The sequence below is a fragment of the Phocoena sinus genome, chromosome 13 (assembly GCF_008692025.1).
Source record: "Phocoena sinus isolate mPhoSin1 chromosome 13, mPhoSin1.pri, whole genome shotgun sequence".
NCBI classification, from domain to species: domain Eukaryota; kingdom Metazoa; phylum Chordata; class Mammalia; order Artiodactyla; family Phocoenidae; genus Phocoena; species Phocoena sinus.
This window is the reverse complement of record NC_045775.1, coordinates 89,362,313-89,382,457: the sequence shown is the minus strand read 5'-3', so window position 1 is coordinate 89,382,457 and position 20,145 is coordinate 89,362,313.

Here is a 20,145-nt window from a genome sequence, read left to right as displayed (position 1 = left end):
CAATTAGAGGAGAGAATTGTTGTTCTCAAGCAGAGAATAAAAGATGCAACAGGAGTTCACTGGAAGGATACTTAGAATTATCCTGGGAGAGGGTTAAGAGAGTCGTCCCAGAGGCAGAATGCCTCACTAACAGCTACATGAAGAATGGGTAGAAATTAGCCAAGCAAAATTGGTGAAGAAGTAGATGGAAAGGGATGTGCAGTGGTCCACTTGAGGCAAGAATGCACACAGAAGTGTTCAAAGAAATGAAAGTATCTAAAATAAGTAGAGTGTGATGCAGGATGGTCAAGGGATCAGGCTAGAGGATGGAGCTACCTTTCGTGCCTTATTAAGGAATTTGAATTTTCACCCTGCGGGCAAGAGAAAATGTTTTTTGTGTTCTAGGCTTAGGTGAAAAATACTTTGATGGGATAAGTTACAGTGAGGTGTAAGAAAGAGCACAGACTCTACTGCCAGGTCACCTGGACTTACTCCTGGTTTCACCACTAAGCACTTAAATATCTAACATTGTGCTCTGGTTTTCTCACCTGGAAAGTGGAGAAAATGACACATCTACCCAGCTGAGCCATTGTGAGGACTGACCGAGTTCGTATGTGGAAAGTACTTGGCATGTACGAGTCACACAAGCTCTGCTCATCCCTGTCATCACCATCACATGATCTTCAGCATCTTCAAGGTGCAGCTGTCACAGTGTTTAAGGAAGTTTGTGGCTGTAAAAATAGAGGGAAGTGTGCTGACTGGGCAGGTGCAGTTGACAGAATATGGTGATTGGCTAGATGTGGGTGAGGAGGTGAATCTGGGTGGATTCCTGGGTTTCTACATTTAAGAATTAGATGAAGTGTGTGGTCATCACCATGCAGACTGAGGAGTAGAGGACAGTTGAAATGGACATAAACTTCCCCATTTTTAGACGTAGAACTCTGCATCTCTACCAGATGCTAGATCAAGGTTTCTAATGGTATAGTTCAAATCTCCTGTACCTCACCAAGTTTTTGTCTGATAAAACCTTCATGTACTTATGTAAATGCATGAACATCTTCTGTTCAAATGGTGGATATGACAGTCTTGTAGCTATGTCAACGCTTATATATATACTAATTTTTATCATCCTAGTGATTCGAAAATTCTATCAGAACATATTTTCTTAAATTATTTTTTTGAAAATCTATTTTATCTGATGTTAGTGTAGACACCATCTTTCTTCTGATTAATTTTTTACTTGATTTGACTATTTCCATCCTTTTATTATGCTGGAATGTTAAACTTCACATCTAATTATCTTTATATTATAATGGACACATTTTGTCAAAGAATATCTAATGCGGTTTATAAGATATACAGATTAAATTTCTGTAATAGTATGGGTGGTTTCTTTTTCTCTCTTTTAATATCATCTGTATGATTTCTCATCTCTGGCATACTTTCAGGACTGCATCATTTTATTCACATTTCTTTTCCCTTTGTCACTTTGGAAGTTGTATTCCCTGTTTCTATTCTTTTGGGAGTTGCTTTATAAATTTTAATAATTTTAACAGTGTCTCTGCCCAACTGAAAAATATATATTCTCAAGATGATTAGATCCTTCTCTCGGTCCACACTGCTATTGATATCTGGTATTGTACTTCAGCTGTTTTTAACCCCCACTCTTTGAACACGGTTATTGTTTTATGGTCAGTTTATATCAAATGTACCCATGTGTTTAACACTTTAACATTTCTTTGCTTTTGATTCCTTTCTGTATCTCAGACCTTCCATGGAATGTCATTTTCATTCTTCCTGAGGTATATCCTTTAGATGTTTCTTTAATGAGCTTCTTTCATATTTAATATCCCTCATTCTTTTGCTAAGTAGTATATGTTTTTGAGTCATATTAATTCACACATGATAGTAATTCCAGGTTGACAGTTAATTTCTCTCATTACTTCATATGTATTATTTCATTGTCTCCTGGCATTCACTGCTGCTTTGAGAAGTCAGTGGCCATATGAATAGTTTCTTCTTCTTTTCGTATGTTGTGTTTAGGAATGGATTTTTGTTTGTTTGTTTGTTTTTGCATGAGGGACTTTCTAAACCTGTGAACTGGAGCCTCTTAACAGTTTTGAAAAATTCTCACCCATTATTTATTTTGCCCTATTCTCTCCTTCCTCACTTGTAGAATCCTATTCTAATAGGATTACAATGTTAGATCCATCCACCGAGCCCCCATATCTGCTTGTCTGTCTCGTATTTCTATATTTCCATTTTTAGTCTCTCTCTGTTGCATTCTGCAATATTCCTTCAGATACATATTACAGCTCACTAATTTTCTTTCTTGCCATTTACAAAGTGTTGTATTTTTTTCCATTGCATTTATGTATTAGAATTTTTATTTCTAAAAGCTCGAATTAATCCTTCCTCAAATCTTCCTAGCCACATCCTGTTATATATATATATATATATTTTTTTTTTTTTTTTTTGCGGTACGCGGGCCTCTCACTGTTGTGGCCTCTCCCGTTGCGGAGCACAGGTTCCGGACGCACAGGCTCAGCGGCCATGGCTCACGGGCCCAGCCGCTCCGCGGCATGTGGGATCCTCCCGGACCGGGGCACGAACCCGCGTCCCCTGCATCGGCAGGTGGACTCTCAACCACTGTGCCACCAGGGAAGCCCATCCTGTTACATTTTTGAAAAATATGATTAAATATACATATTTTTTAATCTGTTGATTCTAATATCTGAAAAATATTTTATTCTAATTCTGTGTAAGGTATTTTCCTGACGTTTGCTCACCATTCTTAGCTCCTCAAGTGTTTTGTGATTTTTTTCCATACACTGATTTTCTTACATGTACCATTTGTGGGAATTATTTTGGACCCAGGTTCAGGGAGTGTCTTCTCAGAAATGGTTCGCTTCTGTCAGCCACTTAGCCACCTAGAGGTACTGCAAACCTAACTTAAATTAAATTTGTGGCTAGAGTTATTTAGAACCTCATAGGCAGTATTTATTCCAGCCTTACAGCCTATGAGGCCGAGCTTGTTGTCAGGAATTACCAGAGAGGGCATTTTTCTCTCTCCCTCTTCCTCTCCTCTATCCAGAGTGGAGCTCAGGAAAGGAACATCTTTTATAATCTTATTCTGGAAGTAGAGTATATTTCCCTCCATTTACCAGCAGGACAAAGAGCCTTTCAGGGGTCTCAGTTGTAAGAGGAGGTCTCTGATATGAGCCCTCTCCCTGTGAAAACCTGTAGCTTTGTCTTCTGTCTCTCTCCTTAAACCTAACCAAGGCTAGCAGAGATTTTATTTCTCTGTTCCAAACCTAAGGGAAGTGGGTAGATAAATGGAAAGTCTATTCAGTATAATATTTGCATTTTAATGGGGCTACACAGTAAGTCTGGGTCTCTCTTCACCTCAAAGTACTGAGTTTTGGCAGTTGTTTTCTGTGATCATAGGCTTATCTCTTTGGCGGAATTTATTGCTTTCCACATTCGCTAGGTATTGCTATCGACGGAGGACTATTACTAAGTCATTTTTTCTGTTTATTTATAACATTTAACTTAATCTCGAAGCTGTATAGTGCATTGTCAGCTCACTGAAAAGCCATCCAGAGATGACAGTTGAGGACAGGATGGTATTACGAGAGATAAATACACTGTTGTGTACAGTTACCGTTGCCATTTTCCACTGGCACACAGATAAATGAAAGTTGAACATGAATTTTACATTGTAAGCCTGTTGGTATTAAGAGCAAAGTAATAAATGAACATGAAACTCTATTTTCTCATCATGGTGTTATTACTAATCTGGAATTATTAATCATTAAGAATTAAACCTTTAAATTATTCATTTAAAGGTTTTTTAAAATGTCTTTATAAGTCAGAGGGGTTTTTTTTTTGTTGTTTTAATCAAACCTGAGAATTAAAAAAAATCAATTAAAAGCCTACATGGACTCCGTATTAGTTTGCTAGGGTTTCCATAACACAATATCAGAGATTGGGCAGCTTAAACAACAGAAATTTATTTTCTCACAGTTCTGGAGAGTGGAGGCCCAAGATCAAGGTGCCAGCAGGGTTGGTTTCTCCTGAGGCCTCCCTCTTTGGCCTGCAATGATTGCCTTTTGCTGTGTCCTCCTGTGGCCTTTTCTCCGTGTCCTCTTCTTATGAGGACACCTATCTTATGAGATTAGGGCCCCATCCTTATGACTACATTTAATTTTAATTACCTCTGTCAGAGCCCAGTGTTCAAAGATTAGGGCTTCAACACATGAATTTTGTGAGGACACAGTTCAGTCTATAACTGACTGAGATAATCGAAATAAATTTTATAAATATTTTGGTCTAAATTTTAAGGGGATGTGAAGATATTACAGGATTGTTATCAGACGTCTGAAGCTTTGCTACCCGAAGCTTTCTGTCTGTCTAGCAATCTCTTCTCTTCTGTAGTAGATACTGGATTTATATTATGTATTCAGAAATAGTCAATCACATGAGTGATACCTGCTGTGCCTTTTCCATCAGAGATTAAGGTCATTCATTGCCCACTGGGAACACTAAGTCAAAGAAAACACATTTCCAAGACAACAAGGAATGACCTGCAGGTAACAGTAACCCCACCTCTCAGAACCTGACGCGGGGTGAGTACAGTTTTGAGTGTGTGTGGAGAGAGGAGAGTGAATCTTCTTTTACAGACTAAGGTCTGTAAGCGCGTTTGCAAATCAAAGGAGTTCTGGACAGGGGCAAGGGTCTTATTTGCAGCTTTTTAAAGAGGTATGAATAATAGCAAAGCAATTCTATAGTAGACGTGGACATGAGATAGACGTTTAATTACTGACTGAGCTTGTCTTAGGCGTGGTGCCATCGGTTTTGTTTGTTAAGAGATTAAACAAAGCTATAAGCACCTTTTTGAAACTCACGTGCGTCATCCACAATATTGAATGCAGTTATAGTTTTTGAGATGCTCTGGGGAAGAAATGAAAATCTGCACAAACTGAAGGACTGCAGGAGCAGAGGTGCTGTGGAGCTCACAAGCCAGCATCTGTCCGAGGCACTCATGTCTGTCCCTGCATCTGGAGGCTGCAGAATCCAACCAGGCATGCGTGTTGCTAAAAACCCCAAGCCTCAAGTGGAGACACACTGTGTGGTCTCCTTCTCCTCATTTGTTATTGTCACAAAACCACCCTGCAGTTGACCATAGTTCACTGCAGCTGGTGGCCCTCAGGAAGGGCCAGGAAGAGCAAGAGTTATGGGAGATGGTAGCATATTGATTATGTGTAATGTTAGTTTGGAGTCCAGTCAAACTGTTTGGAAATATATCAGCTTTTAAACGTACGCCTTACCTTCTCTGCCTGGATTCCGATAACATCCAGCTTTTTACTGAAGTGTAGTTGATGTACAACACAATAAAGTTACAGGTGCATAATACAGCGATGCACAATTTTTAAGAGTTATATTTCAACAATATCCAACTTTTAAAACTCAAGGAGTTAATTTCTTCATAGAGCTACATGTATTCTTATGCATCGTGCAGTGGAAATGGTAGACAAAACAGAGGACTCTTAAAGGGGGACCAGATCACCATCACAGAGATGAGTCCTCGAATCACAGCGATACACCAGGGTTCACTGGAACCACTTATTCCCTTAGCGTTGTGGTTTAGAAAAGCTAATTACCTTGAATTTATGGGCTGGAAGGAGCAGAAGGAACTTAACCACAGAAAAGCACTGTCAGCCTCACCTGGTTTCAGGATTGAAGGGTGTTTCCAGAACGGGACTGTTGATGAGGGACCCAGACTCTGGGAAGTCTTGCCTTTTTTAGTCACGTTTAGTGGGTTAAATCCTTTCTGTGACCCTGATGAACCCAGAATCCCAGAATTTCTGAGTTGCAATTTCTTGCTGTTTATAATTGTGTAAACACTTAAAATTTATATAGCAAATTCCCTCTTAGTAAAATAACTGGACACAATCTGTTCTGAAAGGGTTAATCAAACTCTAAAATGGCAAGAATTCTTTCCATATTTATATAGAGGACTATACTCTTTACCACAGTATTACTATTCATTACTACTGGAGGTCTAGTCTGGTCCTGGACCACCCCAGAATATCTTAACGATGAATACAATGAATAAATGCACAGCAGGTCCCAGAGACGTACACAAGAGTCTTGCTCTAAGAACAGCTGACCTGGAAATTCATTTAACCGCTATTAGGTTGGACAAAAATTCTGAGCACCTGATCTTCTAAGAGCCTCCTTTGAATTGTGTTTAAAAACAATTGAGAGATGCCTCTCAGAAATAAGAAACCTGGAAATGTCTTAGGATACAGCTTCAAAACAAAGTTCTTCCTGGGTATATAGCTATTATTCTAAGTGATATATATATATATCTCAACTGTTATATATATATAACTTATATATATAAAACTTAACTGTTGAACATGAAGGGGATCAGAATGTGCTATCCCAAAATATGCCACCACTTTGGCGTGAAGATTATTTTGAGCTGAAGATAACTGAGAATCAACAGATGCAGGAAGAGTCCTCTGCCTGCCCTCATCTGCCCGATGCGTAACTTTCCCTTGGCCTCGCACTGTTGCGGCCTCTCCCGTTGCGGAGCACAGGCTCCGGACGCGCAGGCTCAGCGGCCATGGCTCACGGGCCCAGCCGCTCCGCGGCACGTGGGATCTTCCCGGACCGGGGCACGAACCCGCGTCCCCTGCATCGGCAGGCGGACTCTCAACCACTGCGCCACCAGGGAAGCCCAGAGGATGTGGTTTATATAAACAGATCTTACGAAAATAATTTGTATCCTTCATCAGTTCTCCCATATATTTCCTAGTCACTTCCATATGATTTATCATCCCGTAAAGCCCAATCCCCCCCCACTTTTTTTTTGTCAAAATGGTATATAAGACCCTGAATACAGCCACTTCTTTGAGCTTCACTTCTTTTCTCTGAACTCCCAGGCACGTAAATATCAATAATTGTGTGCCTTTTCTCCTGTTCATCTCTTTTCTTAGTTTAATTTGCAGGCTCCCAAGCAATAACCCAAGAGTGTGGAGGAAAAGTTTTTCCTTCCCGACAGCAGCCTCTGGTAAGTCGGAGTCTAGGGAGCCTGCCTACAAGGTCCCGGGCCTAGGGTGACATTTGCACTGACACCCTCAGAGTGTTTCACTGACCGAAATTTTCCAAGAAGACGGGAAAACCAGCTAACATTTTTTGAGTGCCCACTTCGTGCCCACTTCTTGTCAGTCACTGTGTTCCTAAATGTACCAAAGCCTTCACAATAGGTCTCATTTTACAAAGTAGGTCTTCCTTTCTTAGTTTACACATGAGGAGATTGAAGCTTAGGGAGTCTAAAGAAATTGCTGAAGGACACCCAGGCTTCCCTTTCTGCTTAGCTCCTGCTCTTTCTATGGCCCCTCTTGTCCCCGTGACATACAAATATTGTCTTAAATTATACTGTTAAAACTAAAACACTCCCAAGCCAAGTGCCTGCAGAATCTTCTCTTGGTTTGCATTTTGGCACCATGAGTTTTTAATGCAACCGAAAAGTCTTCCATCTGCTTTCATTTAAGAAGCTGACTATCCTGTACTATGAATTTACATATCTGTTCCCTCTGTGATTTCATAACTTCCTAGTGAATAATGCATTAAGCTTGTGCAGTCTCCTATGACTGCTGACGAAACTCGCGACGCTGCCTTCATGTCCATTTCTCCTGTGATAGTGAGGGATATCCTATCCCCCATCCCCCCTCCAGAACAAATTTCTGGCTGGTAAAATAAAAAAAAGAACACTCTCAAAAATTCACAGTACTTTCACACTGCTTGTCACAGCCGATAGACACCTGCCTGCCCGTCTATTAACTTTCTGCCACGGAACAACAGTTCCATATATCCAGTTCTTTCTTCAATAATTTTTCCCCTGGGATAAGGTTTCTTTATAATAGTTGAAGACATAAGGACACACGAATCTTAGGTGCATTTGTGTGCATTGATTTCTCTGCTAATCAATCCCATTTCTGGCATTTCACCGTACAGCACATGCTTCTGTCTCAGAAATCTCTAGAATTAAGGGGAACATACTTCTTCAAGAAGACATGACACATAAAACCTCACTTACTTAAATTTTTTTTTTTTTTTTGTGGTACGCGGGCCTCTCACTACTGTGGCCTCTCCCGCCGTGGAGCACAGGCTCTGGACGCGCAGGCTCAGCGGCCATGGCTCACGGGCCCAGCCGCTCCGCGGCACGTGAGATCTTCCCGGACCGGGGCACGAACCCGTGTCCCCTGCATCGGCAGGCGGACTCTCAACCACTGCGCCACCAGGGAAGCCCTCACTTACTTAAATTTTATCCACATAGCCAAAATATATTTTGGTTTAATTAGAGTTCCTTTGAAGGGTAGTAACAGATGTTAATTTAGCTGTATTTTTAGCTGTGAGTCATCATTAAATGTAACAGAATTTGGGAGAACTAACCAGCTTCAAGGAAAGAGTATGGCATTGAAATAGTTCAGAGTTTCTATTGCATCAAGGTTGAGTATTCATGGCAGGTGGAGTGAGCCTGGGGATGAACTGAGACCCAAGCAAGGGGCAAGATCTGTGGGAACAGGTGCTGAGAGACAGGCCTAGCTAAAAGCACATGTTCAATGGGACGGCAAAGGCCTGGATTCTCCACCGTGAGGCTCAGTTACAGCTCAGGCCATGGATTCTCCGAAATCAGACTGTGGACGATACTGCCCAGTCAGTGGGACAGAAGGACGTCGGAAAAAATACAGCCACGCGCCTGTGTTCAGGGTCTGTCACTGTAGATGAAAAGCACGTGTGTGTGACGTGTAGTGTGTGCTGTGCACACGTGCATATGTAGGGGTGGTTTGGATATATGCACACATAGTGTGTGGGGTGCACCTGTTAGTGAGGGAGTCGTGTGTGATGTGTGCGTATGTGTGGGTGCTGGTGGTGGCGTGTGTGTAGTGTGTGGTACGTAGTGTGGTATGCATGAGTGTGGGTGTGGTATGTTGTGTGGAGCATGTGCGTGTGAGTGTGGGGTATGCATGGGGGGGGTGTGAGAGAGAGAGAGAGAACACCACCTTTAGAACTGGGCTAGTGAAGTGCCTGTATTTTAGAGCACCTTCATTAAAATGTCTAAGTCACTGAAGTGTCCGGGACAAGCTACGGCTGGCAGTGCCATCGGGTTAAGGCATTTCAAATTTGAAAAGAGACCGTGTCCCATTCCTCCCCCTTGGGAGACTATCTCTTGCATAGGGTGAGCCAGATGCCCTCTGGGACGACACTTACGGGGTCATCTCAGAACCTTGTGTCCAGCTTCTGATTCTAGGAGGTCGCCTGGCAAACAGATTATTGTCACTGGCCAGGCAACATGTCTTTCACGGGACTGCATGATAGCGGGCTGTTAAAATGGTGCTGACACGCCAACTTTGGGTGAGCCCAGTTGTCTCCGTGTCCAGGAACCCCATCAAAAGAGGTTGCCAGGGGCCCTGCACTGTAGTGGCAGCCCGGGTGTGTGACATTTTCAAAGGTTGAAAGGGAAGACCTGCGGGATGGGGATATTTGAGTAAGATCAGGAGGAAGCGACGGAGTAGATCATTCCAATATCTTGGGCAGAATGTCCACGCAGAAGATAAAAACAGTGCAAAGGTCCTGAGGCGGGAGGATGCTTGGTGTATCTGAGTAAAAGCAGAGGCCAGCACAGCTGAGCAGGATGAAGGAGGGACATGGCAGCAGAGGGGACAGAGAGGCGGAGGAGGGGCCGGATCATTCAGGTCATTGTAAGGATTTTACCTCTTACTCTGAAGGAGCTGGGGAGGAATTTGGGGGCTTTGAGCAGAGGATTAATTTAATGTGACAATTCTTAAAGGGTGTTTCGAGGCCTATGGTTGTAAGAGATCTAAGGTGGGAACAGAGATCTATTGCAATAATTCATGTAAGGAAGGGTAATGGCCCAGAGCTGGGTGATAGTGGAGGGTCTGATGAGATATTGTCAGACTCTGGACGTTCGTGACAACAAAGCCGATTGGGTTTCGATGGGCGGGAGATGGACAGGAAAGTTTTTGCTGCTCCAGAAACGTATTTATTAGGCAAGCCACTGCATTTCCTCATTAGTCAGATGTGGGCTAGGTTAGGACTGTTCCCAGCTGGTTTAGTGGTTCTGTAAATTTAGGCTTGATTTTTATTAAGCATTCATAAATCAAGGAATAATTAAGCGCTTATTGTGTGACAGGAAGTGTCCATATGCTGGGGCTCTAGAATAAAACAAGGCAGGAAAATTCTCAGGAAAGAGCAGTTTGGTGGAAGAACCAAAAACACTAAGAGAATATAAGACCGAGGTGTAAACAGTTGCCGTCGAGCAGACTGGGGCGGCAATGAACAGGCGCAAGGGGCCCTCGGAGCATGCGCACCACGGCGCCTGGACCACGCCCTCTGCCCTCGCGCTCCGGCCCCGCCCACGTAGCTGCAAGAGGCGCTACGATTCCAGGTCCTGGATTTCAGTACGATGAGGTAAGGGAAAATCACTATTTAAAACGAAAACAGACAGAGAATTTGCAGCCCGCTTTCACAGGGAGTAGGATGTCTGCCTGCTTTGGAAGTTGCCAGATACAGGTCACCGACCCTGTCAATTCTACCATTTCAAGAAAAGCCTATTCAACCTGAAATCTGGAGCTACTTTATACATTTGGGATGGAGAAAATATCCTTATATGCACTAGAATAACTCCTCAGTAAGATAACGTCACTGCAAATGTTTCCAGAGGATAAAATTAAGACCAGAAGCCCAGTTCTTGTCTTCCTGACAGTTCATCAGACTTACTTTGTTACCACAGGACTGGCTCAGGGCTAGTTAATTAGTGTGGAATATTTGGAGAGATGGATACACGCAAGTCCCACGTGGTGCAACTGCTCTCTCCACCGACACCTCTGAGTTTCTATTCGCTGAGACAAGAGTGAACACCTCACATGGAGGTTGACTACGGCAGGAGGAGGAGCCGGGTCTCACAGGGCAGCCGAGTGTCCCCTCCTGACACGATTGCCGTGTCCCAGAGCGTCCCGGGGCCACCAGGAGAACCAAGGTCTCTGGGACTTGTTACTTAGACAACCACAGCTGCTCTCACGCACCGGTGTCAGAGGGGCTTTTGAAAGGAACATTGGATCAGAAACAGGGAAGACAGCGACTTCCTAATGGACTAAAGGCTGGAGCCGAGGGCAAACGCTCTCTGATGCTGCAACACTTCCATCGCCTCCGTCCTCACGAGGTCAATGCTGCGTGTCATGCTTCTTAATGAACCGGCTCTGCTTCTGCTAGCTCAGCCGGAGCCCCCCACCCGGCCCCTGGGACCCCACTGTGTGCCGGTCACTGGGCATGCTCAGAAGACAGGACATTAGGGCACGCTGCCTGGAGAAAGCCCAGACCTCCGAGGCGGCGTGTTTTTTCACTGGCTGCATCGCGCTGGGCTGCTGGACTCGTGAAGCTGCACATCCTCTTGCCCTTGCCTGCTCCGCGGGGAGCAGCAGCGATGTCTCTGCAAAACAGACCTAGAAGCAATATGCATGAAATAAAAAGAGCGAGCGAGATGGATTTGCCCGAGGCTAGAACAGAGCAGACACGCTCCGTGAAGGTGTCTGCTTCCGCATCAGGCAGCTGTCTGTTCAGCACCAAGTAATCACCTGACATTTTTATGCTGTGGTCACTTATGCCCGTGTGCTCGTCGGGGTTTCCTGAAAGAGCCAGGGACAGCAGGAGGTAAGAGAAACGAAAACAAGGGGCAGGAAAAATGAAACAGATCTCAGGAAGCTACAGCAGGAACATCCGGAAGCCAGATGCTCAAGATGGGGAAATCACGTTAAAGTAGAAGTTGTCTCTTTCTGCCCTGACCGCAGAGCTGCTGGTTTCCCCTGCGCGCCTGCGTGCACACACACAGCAAAACGACGTGCCAGGTTAACCCCATTCAGTTGTCTGCAGCACTCGTACATTTTAACGGAGGGCACTTGCTTGCCTGCAAGTTCAGGAACGTTGATTAGCGTAATCAAGCTCTCATCACAGACAGCCTGAAAAAAGATAATAAAAACAGCACCTATTTCTTAATTGGAGAAGATAGTGCTGTGAGGGCAAAAAATAAACACTGTGCCTGTGACGGGTTTTGTGGGGCAGGAGGAAGGATGTGTTTAGCTGTGAAGGTTTCTCTAGACCTTGCAAGTCACGGTGGGGAGTTCAAGTATTAGCTCTTTGAACATGGGAGACGTCTGTTTCGTCATGTTTCCAAGACAGAGATGTGAACATTTTCAGTGCTTGACTGTTGTTTGTCGTGTGTGTGTGTGTGTGTGTGTGTGTGTGTGTCCTTTATCAACACTTAGTAGTATTTTAGGGGAAGAGGGGCAAACAGTGTTCAATATGGCACTTTGACTCTACTTCACTTAGAAATCTGGAAGTGTTTTTCTCAAATAGATTTTGTTTTCTTCAATGAATCTTTTCTTATCATCAGTGCAATTTCAGAGCTTCACTGGAAAGCCTTCACAGAAAAGGAAGCAGCGTCACACCAGGACTGTTGCGTGGTCTTCTCTGTTGAGTGATGGCCGAGTGACTTAAGGCTGAGAGTTGGGGTCTCCATCTTACCTTCCTTATTCTGCCCTTCAGAATGGAAAGTGGCAGTTATGAGTTCCGTGTGCAATGCACATGTCTGCCTTTGTATCTGTGGCCCAGCCTTACCTACATCCACCCACCTCCGTCTTCAGGGGGTAAATCCACCAAACAATGGCTTCTCAGGCCCATTTTCTAATGTTCCCCAACTCAGGAAATAGGAAGAGAGGGTGACACATTTTCCAGTCAGAGAGCTAAGGCTTCTGTTCTACCAACACCAATCACCAAAGTTCCTCTTGAAATTCATGTGATGGGCTAGGCTTTTTCTACCCTTCATATTTACAACATTGGTGATACGAGTCTAAACATGAACAGTGATTCTCAGTGAGGAGGTGGGCAAGACTTCACCCCCATGGTCAGGCGGTTTCAAAGCCACCTGGATGGCATTTCCTAAATTACACATCCTTTTACTGAAATGTTCCTGTATTTCCTTGAGGCTACATCTCAGCCCTCCCCTCCCCAGGAAACAATCACTGTCTTCTTGGGAGCTATGCTTACTGGTGACCAGTGGTCCCCCCTCAGATAATAGACCCATGAGCAGTGAATACACACAAATGTCTCTAGAGTAGCAACCCCTGTGATTACATACAAGGCATTTAATGCTATAAATATGATTTAAACAACTTGTTTTCTTCATCAATAATGTGGCAATAATGATGTGTAACTTATAGAATTACTGCATTAAATGATACACTAAATATAGCGTGTTTGGCATGTAATGTGGTCAATACACATTAGCTATTTTTTTTTTTTTTAGGAGAAAAGATGGAAACCCACAAATGTAAAAGAGCGTTGGGGTATATCATCTAGTTCAGGTCAGCAAATATTTACCAAGTAAGTGCCAGGTACTAGGGATACAAAGGTAAGATTTTGCTCACTTTCTCAAGGTCCTTGCATTCCGTGGGAGAGACCCTTGCACGGAAGGGTGGTCATAACTGAGTGTTATGTGGCACACGGGCTGCTAGAGGTATGCATAGGGTGCCCAGTAGCAAGAGGAGATGGGAATAGTTCAGCTGGGGTGGAACTGTGGGTTTAGGAAAGAGTTCTAGGTGGAGACAACATTTACTTCTGGTGTTAAAGCAGGTTGGAGGCTGAGTATTAAGGGGAGAGAGTTTGAACATCACATTGAAAGGAGACAAAACAGGCAGGCACATACTAGTATTGTACTCTTTTTAAAAAGAATTTATTGGAGTAGAGTTGACTTACAATATTGTGTTACTTTCAGGTGTACAGAAAAGTGATTCAGTATACATATATATATATATATATATATTCATTCTTCTTCATATTCTTTACCCATATTTATTACAGAATACTGAGTAGAAATCCCTGTGTTGTATAGTAGTTCCTTGTTGGCTATCAATTTTATATATAGTAGTATGTGTGTGTTAATCCCAAGCTCCTAATTTATCCCGCCCCCGACGTTTCCCCTTTGGTAACCATAAGTTTGTTTTTGGAATCTGTGAGTGTGTTTCTGTTTTGTAAATAAGTTCATTTGTATCATATTTTAAAAACTAGATTCCACATATAAGTGATATCATGTGATATGTGTCCTTCTCTGTCTGACTTACTTCACTTAGTATGATCATCTCCAGGTCCATCCATGTTGCTGCAAATGGTATTATTTTGTTCTTTTTTATGGCTGAGTAATATTCCATTGTATGGATGCACCGTATCTTCTTTATCCATTCCTCTGTCGATGGACATTGTTTTTGTTTTGATCTGTGTTTTGAAGACTCAGGAGGCCAGCGTTTGTGGAGGGTGTAGAAGACCTTGTGGAGAGGAACTATTTTAACTGGAGAACCAGGAATCTGCATTTCGAAAACAAAGTGTGAAGGCTTTGCTAGTCTCTTTTTTTGCATTTAGCGCCTTAACGTCGTCATATTTTCTCTGACGTCAAGTTGTCATCCTCAGTAATTTGGGGGAAACTCCTTTGGGAAAGCACCTTAAAAGTCATCACCTTTTGAGTCTTTTGGAGCTACTCCATATTCCCGTTCTGAATTTCCACAATCTCTTCCGTGACCTCATCTTTCACTTGCCTGCTCTGCACTTGTGTGTCTCCGTCTTCCCCATTTCAATTCCGTGTACCCCAACCAGGTAAGCCCTGTCCAGGTTTCATTTGCCTCTCCTCCTCTGGGTTGTAGGTGAGCCCTGTACTCATGGCCAGAGTAACGTTGTTGATCGTCTCACCACTTCTCCACAGTTTCCTACCGTTTGTTCCTTGCCGACCATCAACCCTATATAACGCACACAGCCTACTTTCGTTGATGCTAGAACTCGAGGCACTGATGGCTGAAGGCGCTGAACTATCCATTGGATTTGCCACAGATGCACCACGTGGTCCATTATTCTGCAGATATTTAACGTGGTGCATGATAAAATTTTACTTTTCTACGAATCTTATTTGACTGAAGATCTTTGATTTTATCACTAGCTGAAAACCCATCAAAATATTTCTTAGTGGAAGCTGACAAAATCCTCGTACATCTGTTCACTGTCTTAACTTGAAGCCTCCGTTAAATACATCTGCTCCCAATTTGCTAAGAGCCTTCATCCATTCCAGTGGATTCTTCCCTCTTTGCTGACCCCTGTCCTTTGCTACTTCCCACATACATATATAAGCATGTTCAAATGTCTTTTATTTTATTTTATTTATTTATTTTTTTGCCGTATGCGGGCCTCTCACTGTTGTGGCCTCTCCCGTTGCGGAGCACAGGCTCCGGACGCGCAGGCTCAGCGGCCATGGCTCACGGGCCCGGCCGCTCCGCGGCATGTGGGATCTTCCCGGGCCGGGGCACGAACCCGTGTCCCCTGCATCAGCAGGCTGACTTTCAACCACTGTGCCACCAGGGAAGCCCCAAATGTCTTTCATCTTAAATACACACACTTCCCTGTACCCCGATCATGCTGAAGCCATCCCAAACTATGTGTAATCTTCCAGCCTTTGCTCATGTGTCTCCCTTTGCCCGAAATGCAATCCCCTTCGTCATCTGGGTATTACATCATCAGTCGTTTGAGATGCTGTCTCTTAGGTGAAGACTGTTTTCCCCCTCACTAATGGCGAGGTCAGGTGCTCCCACTGCATTCTCCCATAGCCCCTTGGGTTCGCCTCCACGATAGCCCCTCTTTCCTAAGTGTTTGCTTGGTTCACCTCCACGATAGCCCCTCTTTCCTGAGTGTTTGCTTTTGTGCATATGCCAGTCTCCGAGCTGCTCCTCAGCAAACACGGTATTTGCTGTCTACCCGTCATTGTATAAAATAGCCTGGGGCAGAGCAAGACTCAGTGGAGTGGAGGAGTGATGAATGCATAAACGAATGAACCACAAGGCTGCTTACCTGTGCCCTTCCCCCTCCCTAAAGGCCTAAGTTCTTTGTTGAAAAGCCACAGGGGGAAGCACCAAGAAAGAGGTCCTTTTTTTTCCTTTCTTGCAAGAAGTAAGGAAATTTATTATATTAGCAGTAGGTTACAGTATAAGGACAAGCTACATATATATATATATGCATACACATCAATTTGGGAGCACTTACACTGCCACGTATGTCACGAGTTTGAGAGAAAATTCGTCACCAGATTGAGAGAAAAAGCAACATCACCAGCCTGGGAGAATTTGCATCACCAGGTTGGGAAAACAAGGAACGTATAAAGAGATAGCGCATACATCACCAATTTAGGAGAACTTCATCCGGGTGCAAGCAATGCTGAGAAGTCCCTGGAACAGCAATCTGGAATCCCAACTGGGAAGGTCCCGGGTGGTGCATCCACTCCACGGGTGAGACTTCAGAGTGTCGCCCCAAGGAATCCTGCTTTTTCGCCAAGCCGCAAGCTGATAATCACCAGCTTACGTGCGAATGTGCAGCTCTGGCTATTAAGTTAAATGCTTGTATTTCTAATCATAAGTCTCAGAGTGTTCGCGGATCCCTGGGAACTGGCCAGATTCCCAGGGCCCAGGAAGCTTTGTGACTAACTCCCCTTGCTGGTTCTCAAGACCTGCTGGACTTACTCCCTTCTTTGTGAGTTGAGAAGAGTGGTCATTTCGCAAAGGCTCTGGAGCAAGTGTTTCTCCACAGAGGCCGTATGGTTTGGGCTGAGAAGGTTGGTTGCGCGTAGCTATTGTACTCTCCTCTCTGGCCTGTTACCTGTTCGCTCTAGCAGATGTGGAAGCATGAGACTGCAGACTGAGAGCGACCGTCAGCTTCAGTGATCTCAGAAAAGACTTCCCTCTTACTAACCAATCATCTGTGTTCTTAATAATAACACAAGTAGACTTCCTTCTTACTGACCAATCATCTGTGTTCTTAATAATAACACAAGTAGACTTCCTTCTTACTGACCAATCTGTGTTCTTAATAATAACACAAGTAGACTTCCTTCTTACTGACCAATCTGTGTTCTTAATAATAACACAAGTACACTTTATATGTTTGAGTGGCGCAAAGTCTGCGGTTACTAAAAGGTGGTTTTAGCTGTACCCTATAACCACATTTGGAAAGAGGACAAAAAGCCATGATGATATCACAGCTGGGAGGCTTTCACCTTCTTATTTGAGACCTCAGTGGCAAAGTGGAGCTCGGAGAATTTATGTATGTTTCCAGGAAGAATGAAATGATGTTTAGCCTCGAAAAAATGTATCTTAGAACACCTTGAGAATTCAAGTACCCAAATAGATACTCACTAGCAGAAAGAATCTTGAGAAGCAGTTATGCTGCTTAAAAAGTAGAAAACCCTGGATTATAGTATGCAATAAGTTGGAGAGTAAGTTAAAATTTTTTAGGGTAATAAAAAGCCGATGTAGTTTCAGTTTTCACATGTCCAGGCGTTGTTTTCTGGATAGTGAGGTAATATCTTACCACAAAGCATAGGAAAGACCACAACAAAGCTTCTGCATCCGGGGACACGAGAGATCTGGGGACCCATAACCAAAAAAGAGGGATGATTTGCAACATGAATATAAAAATTTAAAGCCCCCAAACTGTGTATTGGGCAGTTAACTAAATGCCCAAGGCATATATGATTATTTCTGTCAGTGTTTAATGCCAGGAAAATATTCACAGAGGTCAACAGAGAATTTTAACCATGAAAAATTAATGATACATATTTTTACATGACATAGGCTCTGAGGCTTTCGTAATATTGAGGAATTAGTGATCTGGGTAAGCAATGATATATTTCTAACCACCCTTTTTTTTTTTTTTTTTTTTTTTGGTGTGGTACGCGGGCCTCTCATTGCTGTGGCCTCTCCCGTTGCGGAGCACCAGGGAAGCCCTCTAATCACCCTTTTAAAATATTTATTTTCTGGATATTATATGAACAACATGCAGGTAAAAAAGAAAGGGAGAAATAAATCATTCATTTTGGACACGATATATAAGGAGCTTGGAAGTCATTCCTGTTCTCACAACCTTAAAAAAAATATGAACTGAAAATCATCAGCTCTTCTGAGGTCCATCACAAAATTGAGAACACAAGGGAGACCACCATCCCCAACGTAGGAGAGACAGGTGATGATAGCGAATCGTAACTTACTGGAGCAGAAGCCCACTGCTACAGCCTTTTCCAAGATATCACATAATTGGGGCTTCCCTGGTGGCGCAGTGGTTGAGAGTCCGCCTGCCGATGCAGGGGACACGTGTTCGCGCCCCGGTCCGGGAGGATCCCACATGCCACGGAGCGGCTGGGTCCGTGAGCCATGGCCGCTGAGCCTGCGCGTCCGGAGCCTGTGCTCCGCAACGGGAGAGGCCACAACAGTGAGAGGCATGCGTACCGCAAAAACAAAACAGCCAGAACCAGGGTATGCAAACTTAAGCCATAACTGGTGAGTTGCTGTAGTCTCATTGTGGACAGACCTGAGAGTTAAAAAGCCCAGGGGGCCCACACAGCCTTGCGGGGAGACACTACACGTCTGGGTGTTGTATCGCCAAGAGCCCTATGGGGTTCCGATGAGGATTAAAGACAAATCCCCTCTGCTCTCGGTGCGGAGTAGGGGTGGGGTAGTCACTTTGAAAGGTGACAAGAGCTTTCCGTTCTTAACAAGGCCTGACCTCCAACGAAAGGATTTCAACAAGTCCCAACCAACTGGTGTTCACTGGGGCCAGTACATGTCTATTAGAATGGCTAGAAGCCGAAAAACCCTGACAACCCAAAGCTGGTGACGGTGTGGAACAACAGGAAGTCTTATTTGTTGCCACAGGGAATGCAAAGTGGAGCAGTGACTTTGGAAGGCCGTTTGCTGATTTCTTACAAAAGGAAGGGCACTCTTGCTCTATGAGTCAGCAATCACAGTCCTTGGTGTTGACTCAAATGAGTCAAGAACTTCTGTCCACACAAAAAACCTGCACTTAAAAGTTTATTGTGGTTTTATTAATAATTGTTCAAAACGGAAAGTAACTGATATGCCCTTCAGTAGGTAAATGGATGAACAAAGTGTGGCACATCCATATAATGGAATACAATTCAGCAATGAAAAGAAGCTATCAAGGCAGGAAGAGACTCAAAAGAAACTTAAATGCGAGTTTCTTAGTGAAAGAAGCCAGTCTGAAAAAGCTATAGTGTACGATTCCAACTATATGACACTCTGGAAAGGACAAAGCTATGGAAACAGTAAAAAGTTCAGTGGTTGCCAGGGTTTGGAGAAGGGGGGTGGGAGGGGTATATAGATAGAGCACAGGGTATTTTTAGCACAGTGAAGCTATTCTGTATGATCCTGTAATGGCAGGTACCTGATATTATGCAGTTGTCAAAAACCATAGAACATACAACACAAAGAGTGAAGCCTAGAGTAGACCCTGGACTTTGGTTGATAATAATGTATCAATGTTATTCATCAGCTGTAACAGCTGTACCCCACTAATGGAAGAGATTACAAATAAGGGAACTGTGTACAGGTGCATGAGTATAAATGAAAGTAATTTTTTACTTTTCATAAATAAAAGAAATGCTACAGCAGGCTTGTCCTCGCTTGAATGACTGAAAGCGTGAAAGAACCCATAGGTCTTTGCTTACTGAGTAAGAAAGCTAGCGTGTCCATGTGAAGATTTTATTTTGTTTTACTTTCTAACTTTTTATTTCACATTGGAGCATAGTTGATTAACAATGCTGTGTTAAGTTCAGGTGTACAACAGAGTGATTCAGTTATACATATACATGTATATGTATATGTATCTATTCTTTTTCAAATTCATTTCCCAATTAGATTGTTACAGGATATTGAGCAGAGTTCCCTGTGCTATCCAGTAGGTCCTTGTTGGTTATCTATTTTAGATATAGCCGTGTGTATATGTCAGTTTAAATTGTTGTTATTAGGTTTTGTTTTCTGAAAATGTTGGAAAGTAATGACATTTTCTCTGCAAAAGGGCATCTTATTTTAAAAAATTACTCTGGAGGACATGAACTATGACACCTGATTTTGCCTAGGATATCAAAGAAGATCCATTCTGGGGGGGACTTAGGAGAGATCAGAAGACCCCCCGCTGACGTTTTCCTTTCCCTTCTGCTAGCTGGATGCAGAGGACCAATAGCCATTTCAGATG